This window comes from Podarcis tiliguerta, assembly GCF_965153285.1.
Source record: "Podarcis tiliguerta genome assembly, chromosome: 8".
Classification (NCBI taxonomy): Eukaryota; Metazoa; Chordata; class Lepidosauria; order Squamata; family Lacertidae; genus Podarcis; species Podarcis tiliguerta.
Window position 1 is genome coordinate 68133845 of NC_139541.1, and position 17656 is coordinate 68151500.

At 49.8% G+C, this 17656-nt stretch overlaps 1 protein-coding gene across 2 annotated transcripts in view; it reads left to right on the forward strand.

Annotated features, from left to right (window-relative positions):
- Nucleotides 1–17656, forward strand: part of LOC310684526 (beta-1,4-galactosyltransferase 3-like) — a 45591-nt gene that overhangs the window by 5386 nt on the left and 22549 nt on the right. The window contains exon 1 of one of the 2 annotated variants that reach the window (XM_083455805.1): nucleotides 15980–16303. The exons of the other annotated variant lie outside the window; for it this stretch is intronic. The gene's annotated coding sequence lies outside the window, so the exon portion shown is untranslated. Of the gene's footprint in view, nucleotides 1–15979; nucleotides 16304–17656 lie in introns of those variants that run through there. 2 annotated transcript variants of the gene reach the window in all.

Here is a 17656-nt window from a genome sequence, read left to right on the forward strand (position 1 = left end):
ACCCTGTCCTAGTGGCATATAAAGAATAGATGTTGCAGAACAGATATATTTATTATATTTGAGTTTCCTTCACGTTACCATATTGAGAGTTGCCAGGGATCAAACCTGGGACTTTGGACATGCAAGGCACATGCTCTGCTATTGAGCTACTTCTTCAAATGCTGATCCTTCTAAATATTAACTTTCCGAATGCTGAAGCCAGGGCCAGTGAATCAATAAAGGAAGTGGGTTTTACTGTGCAAATAATCTCACCTTTAATGTAAATGAATAAAACCTGTGGTTTAAAAACAAATAAACGTGTCCAGACTTTTATTGAACAGAGAAGCTGCCACACCTGCCTCTATTGAGACATAGGCAGTTACATTGGCTGTGTACACACTTCAACTCTGAAGCACATTTGGAGCACCTTGTTTCCCTCAATAATTCTGAGTACTGCAGTTTATCCACAAGAGAGTAACGACTCCTAGCAACCCTTCACAAACTACAGTACCCAGAATTATTTGATAAAAAGAAGGTGCTTTGAATTTGCTTCAAAAGTGTTGTGTATAAATAGCCATGAATTAGAATATTTTCCCTATGATGATAAGCCCGCACTGAACCACTGCAGCCCAAGACACACTTTAGTGTTCAGCCTACAAAACACTATATGACTTGGTTCTGAGTAAACCAGCATTGGAGCTGGTTACAAGTTTAAGAGGGTAGTTCAGTATGTTAAGGAGCTATATCCAGGGTGCATTAGATGTTTTCAAACAGGCTATATATCAGGGGTAGAGCATATGCTTTGCACATCAGTATATGTTTTTCTCCCTCGTAATACAGTGGTGCCCTGCAAGACGGAAAACCCGCAAAACGAAAGGGTTTTCCGTTTTCAGAGGCGCTTCGCAAGACGAATTTCCCTATGGGCTTGCTTCGCAAGACGAAAATGTCTTGCGATTTTTGAGGGTTTTTCCCCGCTCCCTAACCCCTTTTTCTAAAGCGCTAAGCTGCTAATAGCCTTTTAGCAGCTAAACCGCTAATCCCTTAAGCCTTTAATAGCCATTAATAGCCCTTAAACTGCCAATAGCGCTAATCCGCTAATGGGCTTGCTTCGCAAGATGAAAAAAACCGCAAGACGAAAAGACTCGCGGAATGGATTCTTTTCGTCTTGCGAGGCACCACTGTAACAAACTCTGGGGTCATATAGTGAAGCTGAGTGGACTTGGGAACATAGCATACTGCCTTATACTTTGCAAGAACATTGGATTGGTCTATCAAATTTGTTATAATCTACACTGACACTCACTGAATCAGACCATTTGTCTGTCTAGCTTATTATTTTCTCCCTTGTTTCTCAGACTTAAGTCCTCAGCTGTTGTTGGAACTTGAACTTCCATCATCTCTGACCACTGATCCTGTGCTGAAGGGCAATTGCTCTCCAGGGTTTCATAAGTTATTGACGATAATTTTATTATTTATAACCCACCCAACTGGCTGGATTTCCCTAGCTACTCTGGGCAGTTTACAATATATATGAAACATAATAAAATATCAAACATTTTATAAAAAACAACCATTCCCAGCTTAAATGAACTGCATTGCAGGGGTTGGACTAAATTACTCGGGGTCCACATTTCTCTTGATTCTATGCTGGGCATCCAACCTAAAATCTTCTGCCTTGAGTCCCAGGCTGTGGCAAAAGCAAGACCCTATTGGGGTGTTAATGCTGCAAACCCCTCCATTGTAGGCTCAGGTTGAATATATTTCTAAATAAACCATAAAGACACCACAGTGTCTGCTGTGTTCCATTTCCAAAGGAAACATGAACCCTGGGTAACCCCCTGGAATCTCACACCACTTAAGAGATTGGGATGGATATGCAACTATGGATGAATAAATGTGTATATAGCTTATGTATTCATACACATACTGGCATTGCTCTTTCCTGCTTCCTTTTTATTGCTTCCTTTTACTTCCTCTTGTTTTGTTAGCTCGTTATTATAATTTAAGGTATTGTAAACTGCATTGAATGGGCATTTTGCCCAGAAAGGATGACAAACAATATACCAATGTTATACACAAACTAATTATCCAAGTGGTGAAAAATGCTTACTCTGGGTTTGTTTTTTCCAATGAGGTCACAGGAAGTTTGGAGTAATTTTGTATTTGTTTACAAATATGCAGGCTTATGCTTAGGTGAAGCTCAGGGTTTTGCATGTCCCAAAAGTTTACTTCTCCCTCCCCATCAGATTTCTGGGGGAGCACCACCAGAACTAAACAAAAATAAGCTCTGCCTTGCTCTCAGGCTGACCTGCAGTACTCTACAGACACGGATTACCACATTCCTTGTTGTTGTTGTTGTTGTTTAGTCGTTCAGTCGTGTCTGACTCTTCGTGACCCCATGGACCAGAGCACGCCAGGCACTCCTGTCTTCCACTGCCACCCGCAGTTTGGTCAGATTCATGTTTGTAGCTTCGAGAACACTGTCCAACCATCTCGTCCTCTGTCGTCCCCTTCTCCTTGTGCCCTCCATCTTTCCCAACATCAGGGTCTTTTCCAGTGAGTCTTCTCATGAGGTGGCCAAAGTATTGGAGCCTCAGCTTCACAATCTGTCCTTCCAGTGAGCACTCAGGGCTGATTTCCTTAAGAATGGATGCATTTGATCTTCTTGCAGTCCATGGGACTCTCAAGAGTTTCCTCCAGCACCATAATTCAAAAGCGTCAATTCTTCGGCGATCAGCCTTCTTTATGGTCCAGCTCTCACTTCCATACATCACTACTGGGAAAACCATAGCTTTTACTATACGGACCTTTGTTGGCAAGGTGATGTCTCTACTTTTTAAAATGCTGTCTAGGTTTACCATTGCTTTCCTCCCAAGAAGCAGGCGTCTCTTAATTTCGTGGCTGCTGTCACCATCTGCAGTGATCATGGAGCCCAAGAAAGTAAAATCTCTCACTGCCTCCATTTCCTCCCCTTCTATTTGCCAGGAGGTGATGGGACCAGTGGCCATGATCTTCGTTTTTTTGATGTTGAGCTTCAGTCCATATTTTGCGCTCTCCTCTTTCACCCTCAATAAAAGGTTTTTTAATTCCTCCTCACTTTCTGCCATCAAGGTTGTGTCATCTGCATATCTGAGGTTGTTGATATTTCTTCCAGCAATCTTAATTCCGGCTAGGGATTCATCCAGCCCAGCCTTTCGCATGATGAATTCTGCATATAAGTTAAATAAGCAGGGAGACAAAATACAGCCTTGTCGTACTCCTTTCCCAATTTTGAACCAATCAGTTGTTCCATATCCAGTTCTAACTGTAGCTTCTTGTCCCACATAGAGATTTCTCAGGAGACAGATGAGGTGATCAGGCACTCCCATTTCTTTAAGAACTTGCCATAGTTTGCTGTGGTCGACACAGTCAAAGGCTTTTGCATAGTCAATGAAGCAGAAGTAGATGTCTTTCTGGAACTCTCTAGCTTTCTCCATAATCCAGCGCATGTTTGCAATTTGGTCTCTGGTTCCTCTGCCTCTTCTAAATCCAGCTTGCACTTCTGGGAGTTCTCGGTCCACATACTGCTTGAGCCTTCCTTGAAGAATTTTAAGCATAACCTTGCTAGCGTGTGAAATGAGTGCAATTGTGCGGTAGTTGGAGCATTCTTTAGCACTGCCCTTCTTTGGGATTGGGATGTAGACTGACCTTCTCCAATCCTCTGGCCACTGCTGAGTTTTCCAAACTTGCTGGCATATTGAGTGTAGCACCTTAACAGCATCATCTTTTAAAATTTTAAATAGTTCAGCTGGAATACCATCACTTCCACTGGCCTTGTTATTTGTAATGCTTTCTAAGGCCCATTTGACTTCACTCTCCAGGATGTCTGGCTCAAGGTCAGCAACCACACTACCTGGGGTGTACGAGGCATCCATATCTTTCTGGTATAATTCCTCTGTGTATTCTTGCCACCTCTTCTTGATGTCTTCTGCTTCTGTTAGGTCCTTACCACTTTTGTCCTTTATTATGGTAATCTTTGAACGAAATGTTCCTTTCATATCTCCAATTTTCTTGAACAGATCTCTGGTTCTTCCCATTCTGTTGTTTTCCTCTATTTCTTTGCATTGCTCATTTAAGAAGGCCTTCTTGTCTCTCCTTGCTATTTTTTTGGAATTCTGCATTCAATTTCCTGTATCTTTCTCTATCTCCCTCGCATTTTGCTTGCCTTCTCTCCCCCGCTATTTGTAAGGCCTCATTGGACAGCCACTTTGCTTTCTTGCATTTCCTTTTCGTTGGGATGGTTTTCGTTGCTGCCTCCTGTATAATCTTTCGAGCCTCCATCCATAGTTCTTCAGGCACTCTGTCCAGCAAATCTAAATCCTTAAACCTGTTCCTCACTTCCACTGTATATTCATAAGGGATTTGGTTTAGATTGTATCTTACCGGCCCAGTGGTTTTTCCTACTTTCTTCAGTTTAAGCTTGAATTTTGCTATAAGAAGCTGATGATCTGAGCCGCAGTCAGCTCCAGGTCTCGTTTTTGCTGACTGTATAGAGCTTCTCCATCTTTGGCTGCAGAGAATATAATCAATCTGATTTCGATGCTGCCCATCTGGTGATGTCCATGTGTAGAGTCGTCTCTTGTGTTGTTGGAAAAGAGTGTTTGTGATGACCAGCTTGTTCTCTTGACAGAACTCTATTAGCCTTTGCCCTGCTTCGTTTTGAATTCCAAGACCAAATTTGCCAGTTGTTCCTTTTATCTCTTGATTCCCTACTTTAGCATTCCAATCCCCTATAATGAGAAGAACATCCTTCTTTGGTGTCACTTCTATAAGGTGTTGTAAGTCTTCATAGAATTGGTCAATTTCAGTTTCTTCAGCACCAGTAGTTGGTGCATAAACTTGGATTATTGTTATGTTAAAAGGTCTGCCTTGGATTCGTATCGAGATCATTCTGTCATTTTTGAGATTGCATCCCAGTACAGCTTTTGCCACTCTTTTGTTGACCATGAGGGCCACTCCATTTCTTTTGCGGGTTTCTTGCCCACAGTAGTAGATATGATGGTCATCCGAACTGAATTCGCCCATTCCCGTCCATTTTAGTTCACTGATGCCCAGAATGTCAATATTTATTCTTGCCATCTCATTTTTGACCACATCCAACTTACCCAGGTTCATGGTTCTTACATTCCAGGTTCCTATGCAATATTTTTCTTTACAGCATTGGACTTTCCTTTCGCTTCCATGCATATCCGCAACTGAGCGTCCTTTTGGCTTTGGCCCAGCCGCTTCATCAGCTCTGGATCTACTTGTACTTGTCCTCCGCTCTTCCCCAGTAGCATGTTGGACGCCTTCCGACCTGAGGGGCTCATCTTCCAGCGTCATAACTTTTATATGCCTGTTGTCTTTGTCCATGGAGTTTTCTTGGCAGGGATACTGGAGTGGCTTGCCGATTCCTGCTCCAGGTGGATCACGTTTGGTCAAAACTCTCCACTATGACCTGTTCATCTTGGGTGCCCTGCTCGGCATAGTTCATAGCTTCTCTGAGTTCTTCAAGCCCCTTCACCACGGCAAGGCAGTGATCCATGAAGGGGACCACATTCCTTAGTAGACAGGAAAAAAACTGCTCCCTCACAGAACAGTCACTGGACATTTTTAGTTGGCTAATTTCCTTAACCGGGGTGGGGAAACTAGTGCTTAAGATTTTGTTGGTCTCCAATTCCCATCAGCCCCAGCTAGCATGGCTTAATGGGCAGGGATGATAAGAGTTGAACCCCCACAAAACATCTGAAGGGTCACAGTCTCCTCACCCATTTTTAACAAAGGAGTGGACAACTTTGACAGGGTTATTTCCAAGTCCAAGGCTCTGACCATGAGTCAAACTCCAGGAGGAGTCTTGCCCATCCCCCAACAAGATAACCCCCACCGAAACCACCACAGTATTAGTAGCAATGTACCTGTGGCTAAGATCATGTAGCTGTAGTATTGTGCTGGTCCCGGGGGTAAGGTACCTTGGGTGTAGCAGAGTCCACACGAAGAGGGGCAAGGTCCGAGGCAGAGTGCCGGGCGGTGAACAGGAACGCTGGAACAGGAGGCTGTGCAGGGAACAGGAACACCGGATGGTCGGGGACAGGAGGCCGAGCAGGGAACAGGAGTACCGGATAGTCAGGAACAGGAGGCCGAGCAGGGATCAGGAACGCTGGAAGGTCCGAAGCCAACAACGACGTTGCTCCCGCAACCTGGGGCCGGGCTGACTGGGCTTTTATCCTCTTCTAAGGCCAGGGGCGGTCCCGGCCCCCAGGAGCCCCGCCTCCTCTGGCCTTAAGGCGAGCACTCCTCCTGGGGGCAACCAGTTCCCTTCGCCTCTCTGCTCTAAACCTCTGCAGATCAGGAGAGGCCGAAGGGTTACTGGGCCCTGGAGGAGGCTCACCTGTGGCCACTGAGTCGTCAAGCCTCTCTGGGGCCAGAAGGGCTTCACCTGGGGCCAGCTCCTGATGCACTGCCACAGGTGCAGGCTCTTCAGCATCTAGGCCTTGCCCCAGTTCAGCCGGCCCTGGAGGCGGGGACTCCTGTGCAGGCCGGGATTCCTCTGTTTCATCCTCCGAATCGGAATCCCAGGCCATCACACCATCCCCCCTCCCAGGCCCCCCCCTCAACCGAGGGTCCGGACCCGGCTTGCCGGGGTACGTCGCATGGAACTCTCGGAGGCAGGCAGGTGCGTGGACGTTGGCCGCAGGTTCCCAGGAACGGTCCTCCGGTCCGTACCCCTTCCAGTCAATGAGATACTGCAGCTTTCCCCTGCGGTATCGGGAGTCCAGGATGCGTTCCACCTCGTACTCAGGCTCTCCCCGAACCAACACTGGCTGCGGTCGGGGACGGTTCGGGTGGAACTCGTCGGGTGGGGCCACCGGACTCAAAAGGGACCTGTGGAAGACCGGGTGAACCTTCAGGGTTGCGGGTAACCGGAGACGAAATGCCACAGGAGAGACTTGGTCTACGATAGGGAACGGGCCGGTGAAGCGGGCGTCCAACTTCCGCGAAGGTCGAGAGGGGTGGAGGTGGCGAGTGGAGAGCCAAACCAGGTCACCGACGCGAAGTTCCGGCCCCACCTGGCGGTGGCGGTCGGCCTGGGCCTTGTACGCTTCCTTGGCCTGGTGCAGTTGCTCCACCAAAAGCTGTTGCTGGGACTGGAGCTCTTGAAGCCACTCCGTCACCGCCGGGACTGCGGATGTCGGCAGCACCTCTGGAAACAGCCGTGGATGATAACCATAACTGGCCTGGAACGGGGTCTGCTGGGTGGACGCATTCACCGCGTTATTGTAGGCGAACTCCGCCAATGCCAGGTGGTCGACCCAGTCATCCTGCTGGTAGCTGCAGTAACACCGGAGGTACTGCTCCAGCACCGCGTTCGCCCGTTCCGTCTGGCCATCGGTCTGTGGGTGATAGGCTGACGAGAGGCAGACCTCCGTCCCGAGGGTCTGGTGTAGTGCTTGCCAGAACCGGGATGTGAACTGAACGCCCCGGTCGGACACCACGCGCTCAGGTAGGCCATGCAGGCGGAAGACATGCTGAAGGTACAGCTGAGCAGTTTCCTTGGCTGTGGGTACAGATGGACAGGGAGCGCAGTGCACCATCTTGGTGAAATGGTCGGAGAAAACCAGAAGGCAGGTACAGCCACGAGACGAGGGTAAGTCCACTACAAAGTCCAACGAAACCGTGTGCCAAGGGTGCGGTGGAACTGGCAATGGCTGAAGTAGGCCGGGGGGTCGCCCGGTAGGTCCCTTAGCGCGCCGGCAGACATCACAACCAGCAACGTAGCGAGCCACGTCAGCCTTCAGGCGGGGCCACCAAAACTCTCGACTGACCAGATGGGTGGTCCGATACCGTCCAAAGTGCCCCGCTGCTGGGGCATCATGGGCCATCCGGAGAACCTCCAGCCGTAGTGGCCCTGGCGGGATGTACAGACGACCGTGGTGCAGCAGAAGGCCCTGATGCAGGACCAGCCCCGGATACTGTGGGCTGGACCCTTCAGCCAGCTCCCGGAGTCGTTCCTGGGCCCAAGCGTCGACCCGCTGCTGTTCCCGCACCCGAACCTGCAGTGGCTGCGCCTCCTGGGTGGCCAGGAATGCAGCCGGAGGTAGGATCGTGGTGGGTTCTGCTTGCTGTACCGTGTCTGCGTTGTCTTCAGGTTTCCGGGACAGGGCATCCGCCTTCTGATTCTGAGAGCTAGGGATGTAGCGGATCCGGAACTGGAACCGGGAAAAGAACAACGCCCACCGGATCTGTCTTTGGTTCAGCTTGCGGGTGGTCTGGAGGTACTCCAGGTTCCGGTGGTCGGTTCTCACCTCCACCGGATGTCGTGCCCCCTCAAGATGGTGGCGCCAGACCTCAAAGGCTACCTTGATGGCCAGTAGTTCCCGCTCCCACACAGTATAGTTACGCTCCGCTGGTAGGAGCTGGCGGGAATAGAAGGCACAGGGTAAGAGTGGCGCTTCAGGACCAATCTGTTGAGACAAGACGGCACCGAGAGCCGTACTGGAAGCGTCGGTCTCCACCACAAAGGGTCGAGAGGGGTCAGGATGTTGTAAGATTGGTGCCCTCTGGAAACAGGCCTTCAACCCCTGAAACGCCTCCTCTGCCTCCTTGTCCCAGGAAAACGGCGTCTTTGGGCGCAGTAGCCGGGTCAACGGGGTGGTGCGATGAGCATAATCAGCGATGAAGGTCCGGTAGTAATTGGCGAACCCCAGGAAACGCTGTAGGTCCTTGCGGTTCCGGGGTGCCGCCCATTCTTGAACCGCTGTCACCTTCCCCGGGTCCATTTGCACCCCATCTGGAGAGAGCCGGTGACCAAGGAAGTCCACAGTCCGCTGATGGAACTCGCACTTGCTGAGCTTTGCGTACAAACGGTGCTCACGCAAGCGCTGCAGCACGGTCCGGACATGTCCCTCATGGCGGGCCGGGTCACGGGAGTAAATCAGTATGTCATCCAAATACACCACCACGTACTTGTCTAACAAGTCCTGAAACACGTGGTTGATGTAGCGTTGAAACACAGCAGGCGCGTTGCACAAACCGAAAGGCATAACCAAATATTCAAACTGCCCGTACCGGGTCCCAAACGCTGTCTTCCACTCATCCCCGGCTCGGATCCGAATCAAGTTGTAGGCCCCCCGGAGGTCCAGCTTGGTGAACACCTGTGCCCCTTGCACCCGCTCCAGCAGCTCCGAGATAAGGGGCAAGGGGTACCGGTCTGGGACGGTAATTTTGTTCAGGGCTCGGTAATCATGGCAAGGGCGGAGTTCCCCACATTTCTTCTTAACAAAAAGCACCGGTGCCGCGGTGGGCGAGGTGGAAGGCCTAATGAACCCACGCTCCAGGTTCTTGCGCAAGAAGTCCTGCAAAGCCTCGCGCTCTGGCTCTGTTAGGGAATATAAGCGACTCACTGGTAAAGGCGCTCCGGGTTGGAGGTCTATGCCGCAGTCAAAAGGCCGATGCGGCGGCAGCTGGTCTGCCCCCCGTTCCTCGAACACGTCCTGGTAGTCCTGGTACACGGCTGGGAGCGTGGGTGCTGCCTCCTCTGAGGGCGCGGACGCCAGCGTTCCGGATTGAGCATGGGAACATGGGACTGGGAAGTGCACGGTCCGTTTGACCCAGTCAATCTGAACGTTGTGGGCTTCCAGCCAGTCCATCCCGAGCACCAGGGGGAAGCGGGGCATAGAGGCAATGTCCAAAGTTCGCAACTCCCGGTGCTGCTGGAGACACAGGACCAGAGGCTGGGTCTCCTGAGTAACGGCACCTGACCGCAGAAGTCGTCCGTCAATCGCTTCCACCTGGACCGGTACTGGTTTGTTCCGAAGTGGCACCTGATGATGGGCGGCAAAAGCAGCGTCCATATAGGAGCGGGTTGCCCCTGAATCTACCAAAGCATGGGTGAGGATCCAGGGCCCACCTGGAGGGTATAAACGTACCGAAACCATAAGATGTTGCAAGTCCATTGGTGCGGGCCCATTCTGTACGGTTTGGGACCCCCGGTAGCTAGGGCCATCAGCTACTGGGGTTGGCGGTTTCCCTGCGGCTGGCGTTTCTCAGGGCAGGACCGAGCGAAGTGTCCACTTCCGCCACAGTAAAGACAGAGATTTCCATCCCGACGCCGCGCCTTCTCTGCGGGGGAAAGGCGTGGCCGCACTGCCCCGAGCTGCATAGGCTCCTCCGTTAAATCAGTTGTGACCGTGGGGCTGCCGGAAAAAGCTGGTGCCGTGAACTGGAAGTGTCGGCGACCCCGGGCCTGACGACGATCCTCCAACCGGTCGTCTATTTGTAGACTCCGTTGAATGAGAGTGTCCAGCGTGGTGGGGCGTTCCATTGTGGCCAACTGGTCCAGTACCTCGTCCGAAAGCCCTTCGAGATACTGGTCCCGCAGTGCCGAGTCATTCCAGGTCAAGTCCTGTGCCAACAGCCGAAACTCCGTGGTATAGGTGGCCACCGTGGACTTGCCCTGTTTCAAATGCCGAATCGCCCGGTTGGCTTGACTCTCTTTCTGGGGGTTGCCGAACGCGGCCTCCAAACGATTGCAAAACCCCGTATAGTCTGCCAGCAAGGGGGAGTCTTGCCTGAGTAGCGGCAACGCCCACTTGGCCGCCTGGTCCTTTAACAAGCTAATCAAAAAGTGCACCTTGGTACGGTCGTCAGGAAAGTTCCGGGCTCGCCCCTGAATATACAGTTTGGCCTGGGCCAGGAACATGGGAAAGCTGGCCGGGGCTCCATCAAATTTCTCAGGCAAAGCCACTGGGTACTTGCCCGGAGCCGGGGCGTCGGCCCCAGGAGCCGGTAGGGCTTCCAAGCGTTGCTGAAGTGCCTCAACCGCGTCACTGAGCTGCTGCACGGTGTGAGACAAGGCCTGGTTCTCCTGGGCCAAAGCCACCAGTGCAGCCGCCTGTTCAGCCATGGCCTCTGGCTCTTCCCGAACGCACCCCTACGAAGGGGGAGTGCGGGAGGTGGCGGGAGCAAACTGTGCTGGTCCCGGGGGTAAGGTACCTTGGGTGTAGCAGAGTCCACACGAAGAGGGGCAAGGTCCGAGGCAGAGTGCCGGGCGGTGAACAGGAACGCTGGAACAGGAGGCTGTGCAGGGAACAGGAACACCGGATGGTCGGGGACAGGAGGCCGAGCAGGGAACAGGAGTACCGGATAGTCAGGAACAGGAGGCCGAGCAGGGATCAGGAACGCTGGAAGGTCCGAAGCCAACAACGACGTTGCTCCCGCAACCTGGGGCCGGGCTGACTGGGCTTTTATCCTCTTCTAAGGCCAGGGGCGGTCCCGGCCCCCAGGAGCCCCGCCTCCTCTGGCCTTAAGGCGAGCACTCCTCCTGGGGGCAACCAGTTCCCTTCGCCTCTCTGCTCTAAACCTCTGCAGATCAGGAGAGGCCGAAGGGTTACTGGGCCCTGGAGGAGGCTCACCTGTGGCCACTGAGTCGTCAAGCCTCTCTGGGGCCAGAAGGGCTTCACCTGGGGCCAGCTCCTGATGCACTGCCACAGGTGCAGGCTCTTCAGCATCTAGGCCTTGCCCCAGTTCAGCCGGCCCTGGAGGCGGGGACTCCTGTGCAGGCCGGGATTCCTCTGTTTCATCCTCCGAATCGGAATCCCAGGCCATCACAAGTATTCAATTACACCCTGATAAATACTGTAAGTTCTTCTTGTATACATGATCATTTTGACTGGGAAATAGGTGGCGCAGCCTTCACTCTGCTGATAAACATTAACCATAACCACAAAAATAGGGGTGGGAAGCCTGTGTTTCTCCAGATGTTGTCCCCAGAATAAATACCTTTGTGCTATTTTTGAGCTCCCCAAGGCAACTGACATTTCCATTCTCTGGAAGTTGCTCTTTGTTTAGTGATTTAGTGATGGCCTAAATGCATATCCTTGCCCTTAAGTATTGGCTAACATTAAAAAGGAGGATAAGGTCAATTTTAGTACTTGCAGCTTTCAAAGAGATACTGAGTGACTTCATCTTGGAATCAAGTCATTGATAAGTATGGCCTTTCTTTGGACATTCTGGGTTCATTAGACTTGTAGATGGCATCTCACCACATGTAATCTCATGTTTTAAAACATCTTTGTGCTGGTTGCACTTCTAGTTGTCTGTCCAAATGTGCCCCTTTGTATGCCAAACTACTGATTCAGATTCCTCGCCCTCACTATGTAACCAGCAGCACAAATATCAAATGAAGAGAAACCCTTACAGCTCTGTGTGCTCTGCCATAGTTGAAGAATGCTATTGCTGGATCTGCTATGAAGAGAGATTACTTCCTGGCTTGCCCAATCTAGGTAAAGGGACCCCTGACCATTAGGTCCAGTCGTGTCCGACTCTGGGGTTGCAGCACTCATCTCGCTTTATTGGCCGAAGGAGCCGGAGTACAGCTTCTGGGTCATGTGGCCAGCATGACTAAGCCGCTTCTGGCGAACCAGAGCAGCGCATGGAAACGCCATTTACCTTCCCGCCGGAGTGGTACCTATTTATCTACTTGCACTTTGACATGCTTTCAGACTGTTAGGTTGGCAGGAGCAGGGACCGAGCCACGGGAGCTCACCCCGTCGCAGGGATTCAAACTGCCGACCTTCTGATCAGCAAGTCTTAGGCTTTGGTTTAACCCACACCACCACCCACGTCCCTCCCTTTACACCTCTGAAAAAATGGCCTGTTTTGCCTTTAGAGTGACAATTTTAAGGAGAAATGTTTGTGGGGATGTTAAGTTAAATTCTTAAGGGGAGCAAACTTTTATCTTAAAAAATGTCTAGTTTGAATTTTGACCCTGCAACTTTTTTAATTCTGTTTTTATTCTGTTATGTGTTTTATCTTTTGTAATGGTTTTGGCTTAACAAATAAATAATAACAGATGTTGGACTACCCCACCCATCATCCACAGCACAGCCAATAGTCAGGAATGTAGTCCAACAACATCTGGAAGGGAACAGGTCCTGCACCCCTGCATTAAAGGTTGGGTTTTTTTTTCATTTAAAGCTTTTGTATACAGTACTGCTTACTGTCAGAAGTCACCCCGAAGCACTTTACGCATATCAATCAAAACTCTATGACATAGAATCGTAAAATACAACTGAAACATCAGTCACAGTACCATTATAATTAACACAAGATTAACAAAGGAGACAAAGACTGAAAATAACATAGATATGTTGACCTCCAAGAGCTTGGGAAAACAAGAACGTCTTCACCCTGTGGCAAAATTCCAGCAGTGTTCTATCCATCCCTCTGGGGGAAGGGAGTTCCGTAACTGGGTGCACCTACAGAGGTTATGTACTTTAACAACCAAATTAGTGTAAAGTTACACGGCTGTCAAGGGCATCCAGCCCAGTCCAGTGCACATTTTATTTGGAATATTTTATTATTCCTGTGGGGCTTACTCTCAAGTAGGAATGAGTGAAGATGTCAGTTTTTGTTTGTTGCTCATTTTTCCACTCTTAATTCAGTTTTAATTTCACATCACTTTGTGACTTTTGAAAAATAGTCCTTATGAAAATTCATCAGCATTTTAATGATGATTTTTCCAATTTTTAGTATTATTATTATTATATTACATTTGTATACCGTCCTTCATCCGTACATCTCAGGGCAGTTCACAACATAAAATAAGATACAGAGGATTGCTTCATGGGATCAGTAAGAAACTAAGTAGCAGTGTTTTTTCAACATTTCCCCCCTAAGTCATAGGAAGACTTGCCTACTGAATTTTAGGATACAGTAAAAGCTATGCCTTTGAGAACATTTTTGAAAATTTTAATATGCAATTTTGCCTAATATACACATTTTTGCAAAGCAATTTCTCCTAATACAATGCACCTTTGTGCACATTACATTACTTGCCTAGAGAAGTGTGAATTTCGAAAGCTAACAGTGTTTTGGTTTGCGTCTTATTTTGGAAAGTGAGAATTAGGCAGGTTCACCTTTACATGCAGACTGAATTGAATTTTCCACCACCACTATTCCTGATAAAGTTTGCATGTAGAAGGTGCTGCTTGACACAGTTACACAATTCCATATATTTGAATCAGCCAGTTCTACCTGTTTGTTCACTGACTAATCCTATAGCAACTTCCTGCCATCACCGCACAGTCAAAAGGACACACAGGAACATATATCTACATTCCGTTCCCAGGCTGTCACTGAAAGGTTGTCTAAACAGCAAAACATATACTTCCTTCCTTCCTTTTCCTGTAGACCAAAGGTTCTCAAAGTTTCTATCGGGTGTGTGTGTGCTGCTTGAGGGGCTTGCAAACTACCAAGGTTCACCAATCACAAAGAAAATGGTGTGGGGTGGAGCCAATCACCAAATGTTGGAAGATAGTGCAATCTTGGTGCAACTGGCAGATACCAAAATAATCTAACCCCACTTTGCAAATTGCTAAAAACATTGCCACAGCAATTTCCTTGTGGCAAACCGCTTGATAGGGCAGTTTCCTATACAGCTATTAGCTCTGGAAGTATTGTGACCCAGCTCCACATTCTAGCAAGAATTTGCTCCCTGCCCTGCCTCTCATACTGTATTAACTTTTGTAATTTCATCTCCCCCTTTCCCATCTTCTCCCTCCCTCCCACATACTGCCAATTTCTTTCATCCCTCCTTTGTCATTTCCCTCCTACTATTATGCCATTTCTTTATATTCCCAATTTCTTGCTTTAAAAATATTAATATTTTATATATTTTCCCTAATTGTTGTTGGCACCTCCTCTCCAGCCCTTCTCTGACTCTCAGCAGCCTGAGAGATTCCCTCACGGTATTTTTAAGACTCTGAGGAACTGAGGGACAAAATAATAGAATTCTAAAGTTGGAAGGTACCGTGAGGGTCATCTAGTCCAAACGCCTGCAATGCAGGAATATGCAGGTGGCCCCTTATAGGGATCAAACCTGTAACCTTGGCATTATCAGTACTGTACCAGGCTCTAAGCAACAGCTATCCTCACTGGAACTTGTGTCAATATCATCCCTTCCCAGCTAAAAAAACAACCGAAATGTGAATACACATATAGTAGCTTAAAGATTTTGAGGTCAGTACAATTCACATTTGTGTGTGTCCACTTGCAATGTATAGCCCTCCTTCAGTCCATCTGCATATGGGGCTCCTCCACATGTTCTGTGAAGCAATATAAAATTTAAGACTTTCCATTTTCTACAAAGCAACTGCTAAACGTTACAGTACAGGATGGGGCCACTAAAACTCTCGCTTTTGTTTGTTTTTTTGTTTTTCACCTCAATTTGCTTTTAACCTGCTTTTTAACTCCTTGCGATTTTACTGTCTGGCTCAGGGTCAGATTTAGGCTTGATTAGGTCCTAAGCTACTGAAGGTAATGAGGCCCTTTATATGTCCAGCTGTCCTTTATCAACAACAAATGGCCGTTGTTTTTGTGTTGAATATATGCTATATGGTAATTTATGGACCTAATAGGTATCTAAAGCCATTTGCCACTGTTGCTGTATGTGGGTTTTACTTTGTGTGTTTTTTATCTTATATTTTGGAAATGTATATCCAGTTTCCCCCCTTTAAATTATTTGAGGGCCCCCAAGGGCTATAAATCTCTCCGCGGCAGCAGCGGCATATAAATATTTCTATTAGGCGGACAAGCAAGATTCATCTCCCGCTGCCAAGGGGTTGGACTTGCCTCCCTCTCTCTCAGCGCAGCCAAGAGCGCAACAGGTTCGCACCGGATAGCCTGGTTCTTTTAACTCCGAGTAATCCCCCTGCCCGAGACGGCCGGCCTCATTCACTTCCCAAGGCTGCGCTCCGAGGGACACTGACGAGCGTTGGGGGCGGATGGATCTCGCAGGCTCCCTTCTCTCCCCCTCCCCTCCCCTCTTCATTATGTTCTTCTCCTCTCGGCTTCTGTTCTTCTCCCCGTTCTCTTTCCTCCCCTCACCCCTCCGCCAATCAGCGCCCGGCGACGTCGCGAGCTCCCCGGCTCCGGTTGGCTGGCGTCGCGCGCGCCGCCTGCCCATTCCTTTTGTGTATATGCTGAGGGGAAAAGAGAGGAACGCGAATGCGCGTGTCTGTCTTTCACCCTCCCTGCCGGCGCGCGATTGGCCCGGCTTTCAATTGGGGGAATTCGGAGCGCCGCTGCGTGACGCGCGCGCGCGCCCGCTTTCTCTCCCGCTTCCCTCCCCGCCCCCTAACAACCCACTTCTCTCTCTCTCTCGGTGTCTCTCTCTCTCTCTCGGCGCGTGGGGCGGGCGGGGACTCGGGGAGGCGGGCGACCCTGCACAGCCCAGAGCAGAAGCCCGACCCCAACCCCGGGGGCTGGAGGCAGGTCGCCAGGCAGCCCAACAGACCGACCAGGAACGGTGAGTGACCGACTGACTGGCAGACAAGCCTGGGCAGGTTTCCTCGGAAGCCAGTCCCGTTGTGCCCAGCGGGGGCGGGCTGGAGGGCTTCCCCCTCTCGGCAGCCTGAGGGGCTCCCCTGGCCCCCGGGGGGGGGGGAGTTTCTTGCATAGCAGCCGAGTTTCCCGCTTGTGGATCGGTGGGTAGGGTTTTCCAAAAGAAAAGAGGTGTGCAGCGCTGAGGAGGGAAAACAGGTCTTTTCATTGGGACTTTTTTTTGGGGGGGGGAGGGATGAGAGGAGTTTCTTTTCATCGCCTTTGTTTCTTCACTCCCCCCCCCCTTACAAAGAATTCAGACCCTCTTGAACCCAGCTTCGTTTCTGCGTTCTGCGAAACTCTGGTGGGGAAGGGTCCCTACTCTGCAGGAAGTCGGCTTTCTTTGGAAACCGCGGGGAGGTTGGCTTTGAAACAAAAGTAAACTCGGATCCCAGGATAAGCCCCCCCCCCCCATCTCCTGGAGGAATGTGGGTTTGCTTTAAGTCGGAAATGAACTTGGCTTTGAGGCTGGGGGGCCAGTGTGGGGCTGCTTAAGTATGTGTGTGTGAGAGGGGGGGGGGATGTGTTTTGGTGTTTTCCTTTTAAAACCAGTATGCCTTGATCTGATGTTAGGGGGCGCGGGCGAACTTTACTGCTAGGTCTCTGTAGTCTCTTGTTAGGTCTCAGTTCTAATAGCATCGAGATATGAAGAGGCCCACGTTTCCTGTGTGCAGGGGACAGGGGTGGTATGGCATCAAAACTTCTGTTTCCTTGGTAATGACAGAGAGGCTGAGAAAATGCAGGGTGGGTTGGAATCCTTTCGCAATTTTGTAAATACTCTGTGCCTCGACTCTCGTGGGAGGTGGGGGTTCCGTTCCTCCTGAAGCTTGTATCTAAATTCAATTGCTTAATTGACACCATGACATATGAAGCTGTATACAGTATTTCCCTCCTCTATGCAAGGAGATCAATGGGCCATTCCCTCTTCCCCCAATGCATATGCCCAATGCATATGCATATGCTTCCTTAGGTATGGCTCATGTGTGTTGCTGGGGGGGGGGGGGCAAGTTGAAGATCCTACTTATACGTGGCAGCCTGAAGCGGGCACTAGATCTTGTGCTGAAACAATACTGGTACAGCAGTGACTGTATGAGAAATCCCAACCAAACACAAACCCAGTCTGTGGGGACAGATCAGTGTTGTTGGAATCTACAGGTGTGGTGGCATATCTTCTTGGTCTCTTGAGTTTTTCATATGCCCAGCAAAGGTTTTAGAAACACTGCAATTTTGTTTGTATCTGTAGAGCGTCTTTGGTCATCCAGAACCTCCAAAGGACTTA